Here is a 17351-nt window from a genome sequence, read left to right as displayed (position 1 = left end):
GTGAAACAAAAGTCTCTGGGCCTTCCTGCAGCATCCCCTGGAGGTTCCCATGGTATCCAGCAGGGCTGTGATGAAAAACTCCACTGTCCATGATGCCCTGCTGGAACTCGGGGCTCCTCTATGTTGCAGGCAGGGCTCCACTTGGCGGCTTGGGGGTATTGGCCGGGATGAACGGCCGGCCATATTCCACAAAGTAAAAAGAATATGTCTCGGATCCTTGTGCATTTTAGTAACAAAAAGCCTCTCCCTCGTGGAGTTCTTAATGCTAAGTGAGCATGGTCCAAATCACCTTTGTCTTCTGGTGTCTTCACAGTTTAAGCAGCCCCTGAAATGGAAGGGATGGGTTCTCAGAGGTCATAACAGAAGTGGTGCCATGGTCCATCCTGGGACCCACCATTTGGTCTGCAGGGAAGAGAGAAAAGGTTGCTAGTGATCACTTTCACCACTGTCCTGTGGTCGACTGTCTTACCTTAATGGAGCTGCTTAGATGCTCACCAAGTACATTACATATATGTGCAGTATTTATTTGGGCATGTATAAGAACTATATATGTATTTCATATATATAGTATGATATTTCTCTATTTAAATCTCAATATTATGATCTGTAATTATGTTGCACTTCTTTTTTTCATATCTCTCTATATATAAAATAATAAAACAAACATCCATCTAGTAGGGCGGCACGGTGGCGCAGTGGGTAGGGCTGCTGCCTCGCAGTTGGGAGATCTGGGGACCTGGGTTCGCTTCCCGGGTCCTCCCTGCGTGGAGTTTGCATGTTCTCCCCGTGTCTGCGTGGGTTTCCTCCGGGCGCTCCAGTTTCCTCCCACAGTCCGAAGACATGCTGGTTAGGTGGATTGGCGATTCTACATTGGCCCTAGTGTGTGCTTGGTGTGTGGGTGTGTTTGTGTGTGTCCTGCGGTGGGTTGGCACCCTGCCCAGGATTGTTTCCTGCCTTGTGCCCTGTGTTGGCTGGGATTGGCTCCAGCAGACCCCCGTGACCCTGTGTTCGGATTCAGCGGGTTGGTAAATGGATGGATGGATGGACATCCATCTAGTATTCGGAACCATGCATAATGTTCTCTGGCAACCACAAGAGGGTGGGAATGTCCAGTGAACAAAGGCAAGTGGTCAGTGTAGATAGTAAACCATGTGAAATGTGTCCAAGCATCATGTTGTCCAGAATTCACAACAGGAGTTGAATGTTTGACAAAGAAAAGCAACAAAAAGATCAAAAATAGAGGAATGTAAGGGCAAAGAAAGAAGAATGAAAGGTATATCCGGTTAACAAAGATTCATAAATGCATGATGCGATTGAAACAGACTTACACTTATACCATTAAGGAAGTTTTAATAAATGAGCATTTTGTTATTCTAGTTAATTTATTTTTGTAATTACTGAATAGAATGCTGCACTTAATAAGAATAAATTAAATCATATTAAATGGTTGTGTTTTTTATTTGTAAATGAATTGCTTGTTTTGATTTCTGATACTTTCTTTTTTGATTATTAGAATACCTTTAGCCTTTTTCTGATTTTAGCAATGATAATGATGGATTTATAGAAATTCAAAGTATTCCAAAGAAGAAAAGATCACACCAAACCAAAGAGACATTTGGTTGAGGGCGATTACTCAGTTGCAGATTACATACATCAGGGTTGGTCCTTTTCTCTTTTTCACTCCACTTGCTAACATTTACAATCCATAGTTTTATTTTTACTTTATTTTGTAAATGATATATATCAGTAAATTATAGTACAGTGAGTAAGACACAAATAACTCAAGGATAATATCAGAAGTTCATCTCCCAAATTTATGTTTCTTCTTAACACCCTTCTCCTACTCAGTCTAGAAAACACAGTATGAAGTGGCCTTTCATGTTTAACACTAGAATCCCTGAAGCCTACGAAAAAAACTTGTAATCCCAGGCCACCTTAAATTCCTTTGCACCTCCTGTGTCTTTTGTTTTCTAAATGCATTGACCAGCACAAGCAACAAGCAGACTACTATCCCATCCTCCCCACAGCCAGAGCTCAACTTGGGCAAAAAGGTTCTCCCAGCTCAAGTCTTGTTTATCTGCATGCGAGGTGCCTGGAATTGCATAGGGTAAATAATATATTGTCATTTGGAACACATGCATTTCATGTGTGTTTCGTGTCTACAACAATCTATGTAAATGTAGGACGACAGGAAATGTGAGAAATGCAAGAAATGTTGAACAACAAATATATAGAATAGAAACTGCTTTCATGTTATAGTATTAACGACAAAATTTTGACATGGAGTGTATAATGTGTGAAGACTGAAGTCCAAATATAAAATAAACACTTTCACAAAAGGTATATGTATAACAAAACAAAAATATAACCGAAGAAAAAGAAATCGGGTTAGGATACAATGATGATACGACTGCTTGGGTGGTGCAGCGGTAAGAACTGCTCACTCAAAATCAAGAGATCGTGACATCAAATCCGGGTGCTTCCCAAAATTACTGTTTTCAGTAGTGAGCTGCTTTTATTGATACAATTGTACAATAAAAAACATATATTTGAAGCTGTCTGGTTTTGGTTGCTTTGATTTTCTGGATTTTCTTGATTGTAAAAACTTTTTAGTTCACTTGTATCACTTTTGGAATATTAGAATAACATCACAGTCTTTCTGCCCTAATGCAAAGTCATGGGTGATAGAAGACTAAACTGTTGCAGCACTAGAGTCAGATGTTTATCTGACACAGTAACAGTCAAACATGAGGAAATAGCTCCTTAGCTGGAATCTTTACTTGCTACAAAAGATTTGTAATTTGTTTTTCCACTGATAAACAGTTTCACAATACCAAGCGGTTAAGAATGATATCTGTTACTTCGATTGAACTTTGCTTACAATGGAGTGCACTGCTTGTCTTATCAACATGGTCTGTTCTCCAAGAGGTGGTGTTAACAGTCTTCATCAGCTCAATGCTGACTCCTTGCCATATCCCCTGCAATTCCATAGGGAAAAAGTTTGGCTCTTTCTGGGACATGAGTTCTCTTGTTGGAGTAACACTTCTTACTCTTCCCAGACCAGATGTTAATCACTGGCCCAGAGCTTAAGCTTGAAGGACTGGATCTTAGAGCTAATTTAGCTATACAGATATCAGCTTTGTAGCCCCTAGAAAGAGTTTTCTTGCTCCCAAGGGAGTAGATTAGCTTCCTGCTTCAAAGAGCATGAAGAAGGATGTGTAAGCTTCTCATACATTGGCCCCATATTTTGAGTAAGTGATAAAGCACAGGATGAATGGTTCACTGACAATAATTAATAGGAGAAGAAGTTCAAGCTGGATTTCCTGTCCATGGCTAAGCAAGCAGGTACAGTTTCATTACCTTCTGCCTCCTTCCATAGTTTCAAAGTATGAATATTCATAATCTATTGAAAAAAATTGGATTTTAGGTAAGCAAGTTTCTCTCCACAGCTTTAGGTCTTTGCTAAACTGTCTTTTATTTACACGTGCCCTTTTTGTATTTCCAAATGAACACAGTTAACATTTTATCTATTTTTTTCACTCCACTGAAGCATTTCCTTTGTTAGAACAAAAAAGTAAACGAGGCGACTGCATTCCTTCCTTCCCTGGAGAAGCATTTTAAACATGATAATGGCCATACAGCTTGTGTGGTCCACTGAGAAATTCCATTTCCATAAATAATGTGCAACCAGCAGTGGGTTTGGTGTGGGCTTGAATGCAAAAATAAGTAAGGAATTATAATTTTGGGTAATGTTTTTAGAAAATATTGCTTTTACAGCACACTAACTATTTAACGATGCTAACTTATGATGTATAATATGATATGACTATATGATTAGACAATAAAGAAACATACTTTTACTGAGGACATGATTTTGTTGTAATACTGATGGCAAGTGTCCTGCAACATTCTTATACATTAAATTACTATAAAATGTATGTTTAACCTGTAGAGTACGCTTAATTTGTATACTATTAGTTTGTATACTATTTGTATTCAGTTGTACATTTACTGGTATGCTCATGGTCATTGTCTTGTAAGAATATATTTTGTTCAGGCTATATTTTGTTTTAGACTACAGAACTCTGGAGATGCTCATGGTGTCAGGATCTATAGATGTCTGAAATCATTTTGGAATATTTAATTGAATTTTTCTATGTTTAGTTTCTCAGAAATTAATTTATTAACATCCAGCCATGCCCCGCGGCTCTGCCCGCGTATTAGTGAAAAAGGAGAGGGCACTGTTTGGCTCCCCACTCCTAACGTCACACTTCCCCCTCCTGTTGGCCCGCAGCCTCTGTCTCGGATTAGCACAAATATATCGCTCCTGCAAGCAAACTATGATTCTTAGTGCAATGAGAGGAGTCACAAAATAAACCAGAATGTTCAAGCAAATTATAGAAAAAAAAACCAATCTAAATCTGTTAAGTAGTTCTCTCATGATATACAGACAGACAGACGTTGGATTTTATATATATAGAGATGCTTTGCAACTTAATTAATAAACACCTATGAAATCATCCATTCTGCCCAGCTGATTTTCTCTTCCAGTATGGTCCTTATAGAAGGCTTAGGCAATCTCAGCAGCATCTGTTGACCTTCCTAATTTTCCTAAAACTTGCTATGCAGCTCCTAACTGGTGATTATGGAGTGTGACAGGTGTCTGGTCACACTTACAGGTAATCTATCCTAGACACTGTTAAAATATCTGACTACGCCAACCAGTATTAAGAGACTGGGTACTCTTGAGATTTACAGAAAATAGCACACAGGTTTCTTTAAATTAGGCAGTGAGTAAACACACAGTGACAGACACGCCTGCAATTTCAGGAAAAGCAACAGTACCTTGTATTACACAAAACAATATAAAGTACACCAAAAAGATAAAAGTAAATAAGAATCTAACAATATCAGAAACGAAAAACCCTTTTTTAAAAAGAAAAGCACACAGTCCACACTCTCAAAGTCTGTTAAAAACAATAAGTGGAGGATGCAACCTTTAGTGGTGCATAGCCCAGTTTGTGCACTATGCTACCCCAACAATCATCCAACTGTCCACTGTAACAGACGGCCGGGATCCTTACCCGGTCTGAGGAGAGGACTGGGGGAGAGGATATGTCAATAGCAGTAAATCCCGCCGGAGTTGGGAGACAGGCGGCAGGAAAAGACAAAAGAAAAGAAGAGTAAAGGACTGAGCATTTTTGGGGATTTGGGCACTATGTGTGCTGTGCAGGAAAAAGAATAATAAAAGTGTGTGTTCTTGGACTTGTGAATCTGTGTGTCTGCCTGAGTCAGGATGATCTTTCACACCACGCATACACTACAACAGAAATTTTACCAAACTGTTGAATTCCTGTCAGCATCTCTTCCTCATGGAGTGAGCATTCTTTATTTTTTTTCACCCTGGGCTCCTTGTGTTGACCTAGGCATGCCTCGCTTCTCATCTGTCAGCTTTGTTCAGTCCTTTTGTGAGTCTTCTCCCTCTTGCTGGACCCACAACCGGTGTCTATCTGGTGGAACAGTCTCTTCCTCCCTGGAGGTAGGTGTTGCTGTCCGTGTGCCTTGCGTCATACCAGCCACGTACCCTCTTCTGCCTGCGGGCCCCTGTGCTCTGTGCAAGTGGCCTTGACAGTGTTCTCAGTGGCCTTTCCCTCAACCCCTGCCTTCTACTGCCCAGAAGTATAAATCTCCTTCAGTTCCTGCATTGATCAACATGACAATGGATTAAACAATGGCACATATCAATTTCCTCAGTTTGACAAATAATGTAAACACAGGTTAAACAAAAAGTATTGCTGCCAACTATCAAGGAGTACACATATGCTGATTAGAAACCAATGTCCTCAGAAATGTTAATTTCAATACAGGTAAATGCAAACATTTTTCAAGGAAGGAGGCAGTTCTATTATTACAATATTGAATTGTATGTATTTTTAAGCATTTCAAACGTCAAAGCAGGTGATTCTTTTGCAAGACAGCAATCTTAATAATCAATAACAGAATTATTCAGGAAATTTGCCTTTAAACTTATAACCCCAGTCCCAACAATGGGTGCCTATTGCCCCTTCATCTACCATGTTTTTTTAAATGTAATATTTGCATGTTCCTTTGCCTAAGAGAGAAAAGAAACCACCCAGTTTACAAAAAAATGTCCCCCTCTGACAGAAGATCTGTGGTTCCTTCTGTGGGAAATTCCTGCACAAAACTACCTGTAAACTTCCAGCCATGTTTTTGTTCAGCCTGTGTTTGGAAACCCACAAACTTCCATTTTAATCAACAATAGCGGTATCTCTCTCTGATTCTTATTTAAATGTCCTGGCAACTCATACCACACAGTACATGTTAAGTTTTCCTTGTACCAACTTGCACTTTTTGAAATGTTGAGTGATCCTATACTCATTGTCTTACTATAAATGAAACCATATAAAATAAAGATAGATTTAATTACAAATTGTTCTATTACTTTTTTGCATTTCTGGAGAAAACAGTTTGTTGCAAAGCCAATATGCATTTTTACTGAGGGTGCACTCAACACCAACTACCCTAACTTCACTTAAAAAGTGGTAGGTGTTGTCATATATGTAAATTAAAATGACATAAAAGGTTTTTTTCTTCTACTTTTAGGTAGTACTGCTTTTTAATTTTGATTCATTACTCATCTATGACACAAGAGTAATTTCTGTCAGGTTTTTCAACATTTTCCCTAAGTTGTAGCAGTGGTAATTTGCCACAAGATGGCACCTTTTCTTCATGTTTTGTTTTCTGTATTTTGCTCACTTGTAATAATAATTTTAGAATTTATCAAAAAAGTAATTTAGATTTACTATCAAAAACATCCTATCCTGCAGATATGTTATTGTCACTTCTTGTAAATGTCAAGAATAAAAGCTCTTAATATTGAAATATTTACTTTTTATTCATAAATCTAATATCCACTAATCTGGAAATTACAGCTATGATCAATATTTACACAGTGTATAAAAGAATACACATCAATACTGCTTTTAGCAAAAAAAATTGCAACAGCTTAAAGTAAGTCATTTACACTTATTTTTTTTTATTTCAAACCTTTTTTAGTATTCTTTTTAATACTGAAATGACTGAGGCTGAAAAGAAAAAAACAAGTGCCCTTGCTTTGAATGCATGGCTTTACAGAATACCTCTAGGGCACAAACTTTATTTTTGTGATGATAAAGTATACATTATTTTACATGTCTGAAAATCTAATAGATAAGACATTCTTAGTGATCAGCTGGCCCCACTGAAAATAAAATGCAGAACTCAATAACAGTGAGCTGCTTTTTTGAAACTGCTGAGACTGCAAAACTATTTTCCAAGAAGGCATTTGGTTGTGTGCCAAATACAAACCTTTTTCTACAGCTTCATTAGCATTCTGGCTTTGTAGCTGGCTTCTTTAATACTGAAAGGTCCAGATATATTGCATTAATAATACTGCTTGAGGATGAATTATTATTTAATCAACCACTAAGGGGTGCTGTATATCCATTTTTATTGCAGGAGATGTAAGAACTCCATAAAGACAATCATGCATATTAGTTTAATTTTTATGTAAAAGGTCAAGTGTGGTTCACAAGCTCAATAGATAGATAGATAGATACTTTATATTAATATTATCATAGATTTGGTTGACAATTTCATCCAAGGTGAAATACCACTGTTTACCAACAGGCTAATTAAATTGCTCAAAGTCACACAGTAAGGCAGAGATGGGAGTTAATCTTCAACTTTTTGGTTTAAAGTCCACTGCGTAACACTCTATACCACCCGGTCTAGCTAATGGGCAGTCCAGATATTTAGTAACTGGGCCCCAACACAAAAAGGAACTCCTTGAACAGAAGAACTCTTTCCATTTTTACCTTTTTCTGGGAGCAGATGTCTCTGTAACAGTTTGAAGAGACCACATCTTAACAAATGCATTGTTTAGTACTAATAAGACTTAAAAGGCACCAACATTATAGAATAGTTCCACTCATAAAGCATCTATGAGTCACTTGCTTCCAATTACGTTTAAGATATGCCCTGTGTTACTTAATAATGAGTGACTATTGCATGCCACACATTTCAGTATATTCTCAGTTCAGAACTATCCCTGGCAGTGGTGAACACAAGGTAAAAATGCTTTAATACTGAGGTTTTCAAGTTCTCTCATTTAAACTTCCATGGCTGCAGGTTTTTATTCCAACTGATTTCAAAATAAGCACATCACTCTTATTTTAATTGATCTCAATGTTTAGTGTGGCCATGCGAGGTATGACAACTGACCCTGAGAAATGTTCATCCTGCTTGATAAAAAAAGCAAAAATGGTGCATAAAGAAGCTTCTACAAAAGAATTAGCTGCTTGCTTAAAGTCTCCTTCTCTCTTAAGTGTCAGTACAGAATGAGACACCACCTTCTGTGAACACTTTGGTTTTATAATCCCCTGACCAGAAGGGTCCCTCACTCTGGCTGATGGAACAGACAGAGACAATACTGTTAGCGACAGAGTCACCTCTCATCCCAAAGTGGGACTGCTTACCCAAGATAAGTCAGGAGGGTGATCCACAGACACACATGTGACATTAGTTATCTGGTACAAACATTTTTCAAAACTTTCGCAAATATTTGTTATTTTTGTCATAGCTATAGATGGTTATATTTTGTTTTCCTTTTTCTTTTCAGTTTATCTTTTTCTGTACAGTTTGCAGATACTTAGGGTAAGCAATGAGCAGTGTAGACAGAAGTGCAAACAATACTGAATGCTAATATATCTGTTGATTAAGAGACATTTCTTACAAATAAGCAGTCAAGTGTTTTAGTGAAGTAACTGCTCCCCTTTAGCATTCAGTGTTGTCAGCATTAGCATACAATTAAGGGAGTTAACTTTCTAGAAAGGGGCAAAGGAAAACAAAACTTGATCATTTCATTTTTTTGCAAATATACAAATATTTCACAATACAATATCTTAAAAGAATAAAAACAGATTGCTTACTAAACAATGAAAAGGTAGACAAGTGCTTGAGGATCTTAATGGATGGTCTCTTTATCTGAGGTGCGCTATCAAAAGTAACAAGGGGACCAAGAAGGAGTTTCCAGAGAGACTGTCTAAGCAGATAACGTTACGTTGTTGTGACTCATGAAGTAGGTGACTAAGAAGATGACATTATAATGCAGCTGCATAAAATCAACAGAAAAAAAGGCTAAGATTCAGATACACAGGTTCTGAAAGAAAAAGGTGAATAGAGCCAGAACACTTAGAGCTGAAACACTCAAGGAGCAAAATGACCAAGTGGATTTATTTTTATTTAGAAACCATGGAATGGCACTTATGGTGAGTGGGATCAGACCTATTGAAGAAATGGGCAAAGGAGAGGGATCCATGAACAACAGTGAAGTTAAGGAAAGAAGATTATGTGCCACCTTACACAATACAGCATGGAGAATATGGAGAGAGACATCTTTAGTAGGTAAGAAAGAACAAGAAAAGGAGTCAAGAGAAGGAGTAGGCAAAGTTGGGGAAAGGAAGATCCCACAAGTTTCAAATGGAAACCAGAATAGAGAATGAGTGTCAAATGAGACTTTAAGGATGAATTCAAAATTTTACAGATTTGAAAAGCACATAGTTTTTTCCTTTTTTCATATTGTTACATTTCAAGTCCAAAGAATACTCAGAAAACACTTTATTCTGGAACTTGAAAGAACAATATTGGAGTCTTAGAAGCAGACCGCAAACACGATACTTTTTTCACTTGTTTGACTTCAGTCGTCTCTTCCTGGAAATTAAAAGAATTTTAAACGTCCATCAGTCCTAACAACACTCCATGCACAATCCACAAGATGGATAATTCAGCCAGGTAGTGATCTAAATATGCAGTGAGTTATTGAGCTTTAAAGGTTTCAGCTAGCGTGAGATATGCAATTTTGCAGCTAAGGCTGGTCCTCTAATTCCAACTGAGTGAAGAGTATTAGAGGTTAAAAATTGATAGCACTGATATGATATGATAGCCACACTCACATACGTAGAAAAATGTGGAAATAGTAACTGTAAGTTTCTTGTAGAAGTGCTTCAAAAGCAATGAAGCACTTTCATTTGACTAAAAGATATGGTTTTCTTGGATCCACAACACTGACGGTTGCATTTTATCGGGTATGGAGAAGTAGTATACTTACTAAAACTTCTGAAAAGCAGCTGGTAAAATATGTTATAAAACTGTGAAAATGGCCAAAATGCTAAGTTTATTAATTCTGCTATTAAAGTTTAAAGCCCAGTGTTTATGTGATAAAGATCATCAGGTTGATGCACTGGGCAGATAGAAAAGTTAAACATTAAAATACTTTTTAACAATATGATAGGCCCCACACTTGGATTAGGTGATGAAAATTTTAAGATGTTTTCAAATGCTCTCTGTGCAGTGAACTTTGGTGTTACAGAGATTTTCATAGTATGGCACATAGGAAAAATACAGGTGAAATCCTGTTGGGCCCATAAAATTGTATTAGAAAAATACATATACTACTGTGACCGGGGTTGTCGGCAATTCGGCATCTTTAACAGCAGTGGCACAAGGACAACTCCATAGCTGCTCTGCTGCATCTTACTGCATAATGTACTTGTTGCACAATGTTCAGAACATTTAACATCCAACCTGGACTCACCTTTCTGTCTCTCATGCAGCTAACTTTGTGACCCAAGCTTGACAACACCTGTATAATAAAACAGCACTTCTTAAACTGCGAAAAGTATTTTATTTAAAAATGAGATGTTAAATGTAACTTTTTTTTTATATAAATACAGGTATGAATACAGAATGAAAATGAGACATTAGATGTAACTTTTTTTATAGAAATACAAATGCACTTCTAATTTATTTTTCATTCAGGTCCCAATGCCCAATCTTTAACTTTGTCTTCTATTTTTTTTTTTCAATCCTTCAAAATTGTTGACAGTATTGAAGACATGATCCTGAATGCTTTTGCCACATCATTTTTTTTCATTCCGGAATCAGCTTTTTCCAGGATTGATCATTTTTCTTTAAGTGTAAACTGACGCAGTTTCTCACTTTTTTTTGTTCATTTCTAGTATCTGCACATGACACAACTGGCCACGGTGGAGCATTGTCTCTGAATCCAGCCATGTGTGTGATGTCGCGCCTACACTCATACCAAACCTTGCCAAGACTGTCTCAGACCAGAACTTTCACAACAGACCATCACTTTATTTTGGTCTAACAAGAAAGAGACAAGCTGTTGCAGGTTTTCTGAGACTTGGTGAAAGTGCAGGCATGGCATTAAATAATTTTTGCATTGCATTATTATCTTTGGTGGCCATTTTTCGTCAAAAAAATTTGTTATACTGAAATTTACATTCCATTAAAAAAATCCATTTAACATGATGTTGTATGAATGTTTATGTTTGGACAGGATATTAGATTTGAAATAGTGTTTAATGCACAGATCTGATTGATGACCTGGGGCCTCATATATAAAAGGTGCGTACACACAAAAATGTTGCGTAATTAATCTACTTCTTGTAACACTGTTCAAATAGAATGTCCAGGAAAGGGAGAGTGGCCTAGGTCATATGAAATGTAATTTTGTCAGACTTTATCTATTACTAGTCATTAAGCCCGTTACAATAACGGGTGCTAGAACAGTAGTGCATAAACATTAGTAGGAACAGTCTATATTAAATGGCAAGGGACTTTGACCTCATTCTTTTTGTTGGTCGAATTTTTCTTTTTTTCAGCCTTTCTTTTGTTGATGTTTACTTGCTGAGCTGACCGTTCTTCGTGGGCTGCCGCCGTGTATTGCGTGCCTTTAATTTTTTGTGACAGTAATACTGTCTTGTACGTCCGCTGGCTTGTACATCCGTAATATACCTTTAATTTTCTCTGGCGGTAATACAGGCGTGCGTGTCGGTAATATGCCTTTAATTTCCTCTCACAGTAATACTGGCTTGTATGTGGCTGTAATATGTGTCGCTGTATTGTGTACCTTTAATTTCCTCTCACAGTAATACTGGTTTGTATTTCCGTAAAACGCCTGTAACTTTCTCTGACAGTAATATCGCGCATCGCACCGTGCCCCGCGCATGCGCACTTCACCTGAAGACACACACACACGGACACCTGGACGCACACAGGGATTTTATTAAAGAGGATAATAAACCTTGGACCTCCCTGGAGTGGTGGCTCTGAGGCTAGGGATCTGCACTGGCAATCGGAAGGTTGCCGGTTTGAATCCCGTAAATGCCAGTAGGGACTCTGTTGGGCCCTTGAGCAAGGCCCTTAACCTGCAATTGCTGAGCGCTTTGAGTAGTGAGAAAAGTGCTATATCAATGCAAAGATTTATTATTATTATTTTCTCCAGGAATGTTGTAGACTGGAGTTTTTGTTTTCCACTCCTGCATTGCCAACTATCTCAATTATAATTTTCAAGCATATATTCCTCATTTACCAAATTCTGTGTTCCACTTTGGTCTCAACCTTTTCCTAACAAACCGATAGACGCGTCATATGGAATATTAGAGGGACACTATATTCCAGTGGTTGCTGAATCTTTGAAGTCATGCAGAAATGTTAATGATTAATCACAAACAATGAAGTGCTGTCACTCCTATTAAAACTCTGTAATCCCACGGTGATCCATCTGTTATACCCAATGATCTAGTATAGTATATTGCCTAATAAACTGAGTTCCAAATCAGAGAATTTCTGTTTAGTCTAAACATCTGGTGCATAGTGTGACTCTGATCTATTCACTAAACCTTCCTGCTTCAATGGTAAGGAAAAAAAGAATATAAACAGTTAAACAATTTACATATGCTTGTAAACTTCTTGGGATAGTTTTTCCATGATTAAAAAAACTTTGTTAAAAAAAATCTCACTCTATTAGTAGTAAACATGGGGCAAATGCACGGTCTAATTGAAAAGCTTAAATTTCCACTTTTGCTTCTGATCTGTCCCCTCAAGAAGACTTGGTCAGACCTCAAAGGATGTTATTCACACATTATCAACTGCAACTACTCAGCAGGAGAGGCATATCAAAATTAAACTTTTAGGGCCCTTCTAATGTTGACCATACCATGCACCTAAGTTTATATCATGTCAAATAATGCTGTGTGAGATACATGTATTATCTAGATAATTACTCCATATGTCTAACTCTAATTCATATCAGAAGAGCATTTGAAAAAAATAGATCTCATGAGGAGAGTATTCTAGACATTCTGCTGATGCACAACCTAAATGTCTCAGCTCATCAATCTGCTATATATCCTGTCATATTTGAACTAATGATGAGTGCCAACGTTCACCCTTAAGTGATATTTTTCTTTCTCCCAGAACTCTGACACTTAAGTTTTCCACATGACATACCTCAAGCTGCAAAAGTAACTCCTTTAGAATTGGTGAAATGAACTGTTCCTGTTTTTATTTTTTTTTCAGTTTTGTGAATTGTGAATTTGTGAATTGACACTTTCTTGTCAGCAATACAAAACAAGTGAAATTTTCTGCATGACTGATTTTATATGAGGTTATTTCTTAATTTTTCCAGTATGTTACAAGTAAAGCTTATGAGCCTGCTTATTTAAATATATTAATACTGTAATGGCTACTTTATTAGGTGCACATACCTAACATTAAATCTTACCTCTTTTCCTTTACCAGTGAGTATGCTGTTGAAAACACAGCACAAGGCTGCTGGTTCGTGTTTGATGTATTTTATATTGTTGATCAGTGAAGCTGAGAGTTTTGCTTCTGAAAAAAAAAATTGTGAAACAAATGGTCTTTCACCACAAGCAAAATTTGTGCAAATGGAACATATATTTTCATCTCATCTGTAACTTTTCCATGAACAAAAGCAGAGTAAAATGTATTCAGGTGCAGAGCGGTATGTCTGGAGAACTCTCAACTACAAGCAGTGCAGAGTTTCTCCTCCATTGCTAAAATCCATTGGACTGGGTTTGCAGCTGCTGGTTAGTCTCCAGAAGAAACCATGGCTTGGATCAGCTTATGGAGTGGGGAAAAGTGAGTGTAGATGGTGTTTCCTCTGACCCCAAATAAGCAGTGAGAGGTGGAACTGGTAGTATGAATGTGAAGGTAGGTAGTGCATGAGGTAGATGAGTGTTGAGCCACATGGAAGGGGCTGTAAAAGATCGGGACATCATTGGAGGGCATGCTGAGGAAGGAAACAGTGGTTTTAGTTATGAAATAACCTTTTCACAGCAATATTTCTTGTTTTCCACTCCAAAAACCTTTACAAACTAACAAAAACATAGTTTTAGCAAGTTTTGTATTTTGTAATTGCTGTATTGGATGCAAAATAAATGTTTGGGGAAACTTAGAAAAACTGTATGCGATGTGAAACTCAACTGTTTTGTTCATCATTAACATTTTATAGGTATTACAAATTAGCTGGTGGTAAAGTCAGTCAGTCAGTCATTGTCCAACCCGCTATATCCTAACACAGGGTCACAGGGGTCTGCTGGAGCCAATTCCAGCCAACACAGGGCACAAGGCAGGAACAAACCCTGGGCAGGGCGCCAGCTCACCGCAGTGGTGGTAAAGTTTGAGTCCAAATAGTTTGTTGCATCCCATCCTGCACATACTTTTTTGATTTGAGTTCTGCTGTCTTTGCATTGAATTGATTTGAGTTTTCTGTTCCAGGACTTACCAAGCTTTGTCATATTGACTGTTATCCTACTGAGAAAAGCTCATTAATAGATATGTAGCCTGCTACCAGTATTTAGCAATGAAGTTTGAGTATCATGACATTCAAATGTTTCTCTAATGTTATCCAGGGGCCGACGAAGAACCTCAGAAACACACCCAGTACCATTTTATTACTGTTATGCTTAACTCTAGAATTACCAAAGCCTACAAAAAAACTTCTAATTCTGGCCCACCTTAAATCCGTTCGCACTTCTCCGTCAGCGTCTTTTGTGTTGTAAATGTGTTGATCAACACAAGCAGCAAGCAGCCTGCTATCCCATCCTCCCACCAACACAGCTAGAGTAGGGAGCAGGTTGAGGAGACCCTGGAGAGGTGGAGATATGCTCTAGAGAGGTGAGGAATGAATGTCAGTAGGAACAAGACAGAATACATGTGTGTAAATGAGAGGGAGGTCAGTGTAATGGTGAGAATGCAAGGAGTAGAGTTGGCGAAGGTGGATGAGTTTAAATACTTGGGATCAACAGTACAGAGTAATGGGGATTGTGGAAAAGAGGTGAAAAAGAGAGTGCAGGCAGGGTGGAATGGGTGGAAAAGAGTGTCAGGAGTGATCTGTGACAGACGGATATCAGCAAAAATGAAAGGGAAGGTTTACAGGACGGCAGTGAGACCAGCTATGCTATATGGGTTGGAGACACTGACCAGAAAGCAGGAGACAGAGCTGAAGGTAGCAGAGTTAAAGATGCTAAGATTTGCATTGGGGGTGATGAGGATGGTTAGGATTAGAAATAAGTACATTAGAGGGTCAGCTCATGTTGGACGGTTGGGAGACAAAGTCAGAGAGGCGAGATTGCGTTGGTTTGGACATGCACAGAGGAGAGATGCTGGGTATATTGTGAGAAGGATGCTAAGGATAGAGCTGCCAGGGAAGAGGAAAGAGGCCTAAGCGAAGGTTTATGGATGTGGTGAGAGAGGACATGCAGGTGATGGATGTAACAGAACAAGATGCAGAGGACAGAAAGATATGGAAGAAAATAATCCGCTGTGGCAACCCCTAACAGAAGCAGCCGAAAGAAGAAGAAGAAGACTTTTTCTTTAAATGAAAAATATTACATTATCCGTCCATTTTCTTAACTTACATTTTCCAGTTGGAGGCCATGCAGCACACAATATCAACCCGTTCTGCATGGAGTTGCCTGCCCACCACAGGGCACACTGAAGCACATACCCACATTTCCACTGGGCTACTTTAGAGTTGCCAGTCCGCTAGGTTGCATATTTTTGAAAAATGGAAGGAAACTGACGTTGTGATATACATTTAGCATTAATTAGTGCACACCAATGCTCTTCTTGTTATATCCTATAAGGGAGCTGGAATCACTACATATTTTTAAAAATGTACAATGATTAATAAAAATATGAACATGTTTAAATTTTAAAGAGAAAGACTGTCTGAATGCATTTTTTTTTCAATTTTCTTCATGATTAATGAATTACAGGACACTTTTAGGCTACTGATATATGTGTCATTTAAAAAGAGAAAAAACTTCCATCTACTTTCCTAACCCTCTTATCCAGGACAGGATCATGGGCAATCTGGAGTCAACTCAGCAGTCAACGGGCACAAGACAAGAACAATCCCTAGACAAAGTATCACACATGCACTCACTAGGGTGGGTTTAGCATCACCAATTTGTCAAACGCGCATATCTTTGGGCTGTGGGAGGAAAATGGATCACATGAAGGAAAGCCACACAGACACATGCAAAATCCATGCAGAGACCTCTGTGAACTCTGGTCTTCTTGTTGCAAGGCAGCAGCGCTACCACTGCATTGCCAAGCCACCCAAAGCATAACATCATTTCTTAAACCTGCGTACTCCAATTCAGGGTTGCTACGGGTGAGGGCCTATCCCCAGCAGAAACAGGGAAAATGGACATCAATGATAAATAATAGAGCAAAATTAAACATAACAGGTAGCCTCCCATAGATTATTCAAATAGTAAAGCTGATTTTATACTGTGAATGCTAGCTGCTGGTAGTCTTCAGCTTCTACACAGAAGATGTGGCTACTCGGTAGATAAAATAACATTTAACAATGGTAAGACTATAATAAATAAATAAATGCATTCAAGCATAAGGAAGATATTTCCAAACCATTAGAGGACAAGTATCCCTGTTGGTTACTGACAGATGTTCAGTGTCACTGAAGACTCTGCTATGCTTTTTCTGTGTTTATAAATTTACATCCTCATCTTATTTTGTGTCTCGAGCCAACAGAGGATAACTAAGAATTGCACTAAACAAAACAGGAAAGTCAGCACTTGCTAAATTGGGCTTTTGCCAGATTTGTTAGCAGTTCCTTGATTTTATTTTGGAATTCCTTGCAATGAAGCAAGCAATACACTAAATTATTTTGCTTTGAAATTTGATAATGATATTCAGAGAAAAAATGGACACATTACAAATGAGGGTGAGATATATTTATGGATAAATAAATAAGTTTGTATTTAGCTCTATTTAAATTATACAACATGTTGCGCCCATTCCAGATTCTTAATCCTAGCTCAACTGAACTTTGCAAGAATAAACTTTTCATTGTATCTTGTCAAAGTGACCAACAAAATGGTATTAAATACAGGAATATGCTTCATACCAAATGAACTGATGGACTCTAATATATG

Source organism: Erpetoichthys calabaricus, chromosome 4 (genome assembly GCF_900747795.2).
Source record: "Erpetoichthys calabaricus chromosome 4, fErpCal1.3, whole genome shotgun sequence".
Lineage (NCBI taxonomy): Eukaryota > Metazoa > Chordata > Cladistia > Polypteriformes > Polypteridae > Erpetoichthys > Erpetoichthys calabaricus.
Note: the sequence above shows the minus strand (reverse complement) of the source record.